We start from the raw sequence: 5,000 nt of genomic DNA on the forward strand, positions 1-5,000 counted from the left end.
TAAGAGAGACAGAGAGATAGGGTACAGAGAGGGGAGGACAGGAGAGAGAGGGGAGAAAGAACGAGAGGATAAAAAAAAAAGGAAGGAGACAGAGGGGTTGAGATAGAGAGGGAGAAGTGAGAGAGAGCGAGCGACACACACACACACACACACACACACACACCTCAAAACCCAAAACGCTTCTTATTCAACGATTAAGATTCTTAGGCATAACCTATTCTTCCAATCTGTCCTTGCTCATGTACATCCATCACAATAGCACACGCATATTATTTGAGAAAGAGAGAGGGGGAGAGAGAGAGAGAGAGAGAGAGAGAGAGAGAGAGAGATGACGAGGTGTTATGAGAGGAGAGAGATGGAAGGAGACAGTTCAGTTCAGTTACTCAAGGACAAGGAGGCGTCACTGCAAATCCATATACCCCACACCACATCCGCCAAGCAGATGCCTGACCAGCAGCGTAACCCAACGCGCTTAGTCAGGCTGGAAGAGACAAAGAGAAAGAAAGAGAGAGACACAGAAAAAAAAGAAGACAGAAAGGAAGAGATAAAGTAAAAAAAACAACAAAAACAAATAAATAAAGAAGAAAAAAAAAATTCCTCCTATCAGAACCAGGAAAACGTTTACCGTTTCGCCGTTAAGCACACATGAGCGCGTGCAATTCATACGCAACACAGAATATTTGCTGATATTCCAATCATTTCCCCCAAAACTAAAACAACAACAACAAGAAATAAAATAGAAACAAAATAAACCAGCAGCAGCAGCAGAAGAAGAAAAAGTGAGAAGAGAGAGAGAGAGAGAGAGAGAGAGAGAGAGAGAGAGAGAGAGAGAGAGAGAGAGAGAGAGAGAGAATGAATACAAGGAAAAGTTTCTCTTTTTCAAGACAAGAAAAAAAAATAACACCTCTCTTTTTCAATCAGAGGCGCTGTGTACATTTTGACAGTGACAACGGGATATGAAGAAAGAAAGAAAGTTGGAAGACAAGGAAAAAAACAAAAAAAACAACTAAGACACCAAGAGTAGGTGGAGGATGCACGCTGAGAATAATATTTCCTGCACTCTTTTTGGACATCATGAATCATTCATGTCCATAACCACTCGTGAAGCGCGCAGCATGAACCCCCCTCCTCCACTTCCTTTCTTCTCCTTCTTCTTCTTCTTCTTCATCATCATCTCCTCCTCCTCCTTTTTCTTCTTCTTTTCCTCATCCTTCTTGTTCTTCTACTCCTCCCCCTCCTCCTCCTTCTTCTTCTGCGTTGACGGGATGTATGCCAGAATGTGTATTTGTGGAATGTGACATCTTAAATCAAAGTATTGTCGAACTGCACTGTTATTATAGTCTTTTTATGTCTTATGTCTGCTTTTAGTATGCTATTTCATGCCTATTTTATTCATATCCTTTAACTGATTTTGTGTTGCACATGTATGGCTGTGATGATGTATGTATGATTTACTCTAAGTTACCTTTTAAAGGTTTCTGTTGTGTTGTTGTTATCTACTGTGATTATTTATTGTACGCATGAACATTTTGTCTTCTATGTATATATGTTGAATGACTGTGATTTCCGTGTATTGTATATGTGTTTTACACCACAGATGAATTTCTCTTGTTGAGAAAATAAAGTATTCTGTAATCTGTAAATTCCACGTTCACTCGTAGGTGCATGACTGTTTCTGTTGTTGTTGTTTTTTTTCTCCCTGCTATGTAGGCAGTAATTACTCCGTTTTCGGATATTGGTATACTGTTTCCATGAAACCCACCGGGCAGAGAGAAACAGAGAGAGACAGAGAGGGGGCAGGGAGAGAGACAGAGAGATAAAGAGAGAAAAGGAGAGGGAGAGAGAGAGAGAGAGAGAGAGAGAGAGAGAGAGAGAGAGAGAGAGAGAGAGAGAGAGAGCAAGTTCCCACGTATACCAAAAAGAACAGTCTATTGAAAAGAACAGTCTTAATTTCAAACATGCTGGAAGCGAACGCAGCATAAACACACACGCACGCACACACACACACACACACACACACACACACGTACGTCATCACCTCGCATATTGTTGGCTGGCACTAGAATCATTTGCTGCTGAAAAGAGGTGGGGTAGGAAAGAGAATGTGGGAGGAGGAGAAAGAGGAAATCAGGGAGTGTGAAGATGAACAAGAAAAGAAGAAGTAAAAGGAAGCGGAAGCAAAATGAAAAGTGGGGGAGGAGGAGAAGGGGGAAGGTGGCAGAATGGTTAAGGCGCTTATCTGCCAATACAGTATCCGTGAGGGTCAGGGTACGGATCCAGGTATCGCCTCTTTCTCCCACGTTTGGAAAATCAAAACTGAGCGTCCAGTCATTCACACAAGACGATAAAACTGAGGTCCCGTGTTCACCACGCACGTGGCGCACTGAAAAAGAAATCGTGGCAACAGAAAAAAAATTCTTGTACTCTGGCAAAATTATGTGGAAGAAATCCACTCTGATAGGTACACAAATATATGTGCATGCACAAGGCCTGACTAGCACGTTTTGTTATGCTACTGGTCAGGCATCCGACTAGCAGGTGTGGTGTGGCGTATACGGATTTGTCCCAACGCAGTGACGCCTCCTTGAGAAACTGAAACTGCACTGTCTTATCATGGAGATTAATAGTAGTGATATGATAAATAAATAGGGGGGTATTGTGTCGCCCTGTTTACAACCTCCCGATATGGATGATGACAAACAAGAGCTGAAAAGAGGAAGGGGATGAGGAGCGGGGGGGGGGGGGGGGGGAGAAGAAGAAGCAGAAGAATAAGAATAAGAAGAAAGATGGTGAGGGGGAGCAGGTGGCACCGAAGAAGAAGGCAGAAGAGGACAAAGAAAGAAAGAAAGAAAGAAAGGTAGGAAGGAAGGAAGGAAGGAAAGAAAACAACGATAATCCAGAATGAACAGAACAAGACATAGCAACAATCCAACCAGGAACAAGAACAACAAATCGATGAATCAAAAGCAAAATAAGATTCTAAAAAAATATATATACAAAAAGCGGTTCAGGTTTTTCGCATCGCGAATGGCGAAAGGTCAGTCTGGAACTGGAAACAAGCTTAAGAATCAAAAGAAAGACAGACAGATAAAGAGAGAAAAAAAGAAGAAAAAAAGAAAAGAAATAAAGTAAGCAAGTAATAAAAGGGACAGAAAGAAAGACTGAAAGAAAGAAGAAGAAAAGGAAAGAAATGAAGGAAGGAAATGGAAAGAAAAAGAAAAAACCGAAAAGAAAACAGGAAGAGAATTAGGGGCAAGGAAAGCAGCTGAGATGAACAAGGTTTAAAGGACGCATAATCTTTTACGGCCATCGGAGCACTGAATACGTATCCACTATGTCCAGGGGTTCGGCATAGGAAGGCGGGGCCCAGTCCTTCCTTCAGACCGTTTTATCCCTCCCCAACCGATATCATCAGGTACCCATTCACACCTGGGTGGAGTGAGAGAAATCGGAATAAAGTGCCTTTTCTAAGGGCACAACACCATGCCGAAACGGGGCAACTCCCACGTTCACTCGTATGTACACGGGGGGGCTTTTACGTGTATGACCGTCATGCAGGCAGCCATACTCCGCTTTCAGGGGTGTGCATGTGTGCATGCTGGGTATGTTCTTGTTTCCATAACCCACCGAACGCTGACATGGATTACAGGATCTTCAACGTGCGCATCTGATTTTCTGCTTGTGCATACACACGAAGGGGGGTCAGGCACTAGCAGGTCTGCACATATGTTGACCTGGGAGACCGGAAAAATCTCCACCCTTTACCGACCAGGCGCCGTCACCAAGATTCGAACCCGGGACCCTCAGACTGAAAGTCCAACGCTTTAACCACTCGGCTACTGCGCCCGTCGAAGAGCAGAACAACGAGGCCGTTGAAAAAAGAAGCAGCGAGAAAAGAAACCGGAGAAAAAGCAAAGGAGAAGAAGCGGCATTATTGGCAGTGTGATTTCCAATCAGTGCCCGCTTTGTGCCGACACAGAGAGCAAGGAAATGGGGGGTGGGGGTGGTGTTGAAATGAGCAGGTGCGTGGACGGACAACAGAGAGAGAGAGAGAGAAGGGGAGGGGGGGTTGTGGAAACGAGAGAGAGAGGGGGAGAGAGAGAGAGGTGCAGACACGAGAGAGGTGTAGACGAGAGAGAGAGAGAGGGTGAAGACACGAGGGAGAGAGAGAGAGAGAGAGAGAGAGAGAGAGAGGTGGGCTTCAGACACGAGAAAGAGAGAGAGACACAGACACAGACAGAGACACAGAGAGAGAATTTCAGTTTTAAGACGTCAAAGCGTGCAGACTGCACGTATACAATACACCAAATCTGTCCATATACATAGATGGGGACAAAAAAAAGAAAAAAAAAGAGACACAGACTTAGAAAATAGGACACACTGAAAATATATTTGCAAATCACGTGCTGCATTCGTCTTCCGAATCACTCTCCCTCTCTCCCTGTCTCTCTCTCAATGATTATTGCTCACACATAATAAAACGTCAGACACAGAAAAAAAAGAGACAAAGAGGTCACGAACAGAGAAATATCTAAAACCCTTTCCACCCTACCCCCCACCCTTCCCCCAAAACACACATCCACACACCCAGACATGGCCACCGAAAAGCCGAAGAAAAACAACAAAAACAACAACAACAACAAAAAGGAACCAAAAAACAACAACAAAAACAACCAAACAAAAACACCGCACCGACTGACCAAAGCAGGGTTGCGTGAACTATCAAGAAGCTTTAGGTGAGATTCCACAGACTCGGAAAAATTATACGAAATTCGCATGCAAAGAATTCATGCGGAATTGCCTTAAAAAAAAAAAAGCCGTCTATCCATTAACATGAAATTTATCCGCCAGTTGTGATTGAAATCATGCCGCCAGTACATATCAAAGCAAGCGGTATTATCGATGATGGTACAGTTTTGAATGCAGTCAAAGTTGCCGTGGAAGAAGAAATGTGAAGCAAAGGCGAAACATCGAATTCGGGTGAAAAAACACTTTGAAGA

At 43.6% G+C, this 5,000-nt stretch overlaps 1 protein-coding gene across 1 annotated transcript in view; it reads right to left on the reverse strand.

The window, feature by feature from the left end:
- The window catches only part of LOC143293511 (uncharacterized), a 119,183-nt gene that overhangs the window by 62,924 nt on the left and 51,259 nt on the right, over window positions 1-5,000 (reverse strand). The gene's annotated exons all lie outside the window — the stretch shown is intronic.

Source organism: Babylonia areolata, chromosome 19 (assembly GCF_041734735.1).
Source record: "Babylonia areolata isolate BAREFJ2019XMU chromosome 19, ASM4173473v1, whole genome shotgun sequence".
Classification (NCBI taxonomy): domain Eukaryota; kingdom Metazoa; phylum Mollusca; class Gastropoda; order Neogastropoda; family Buccinidae; genus Babylonia; species Babylonia areolata.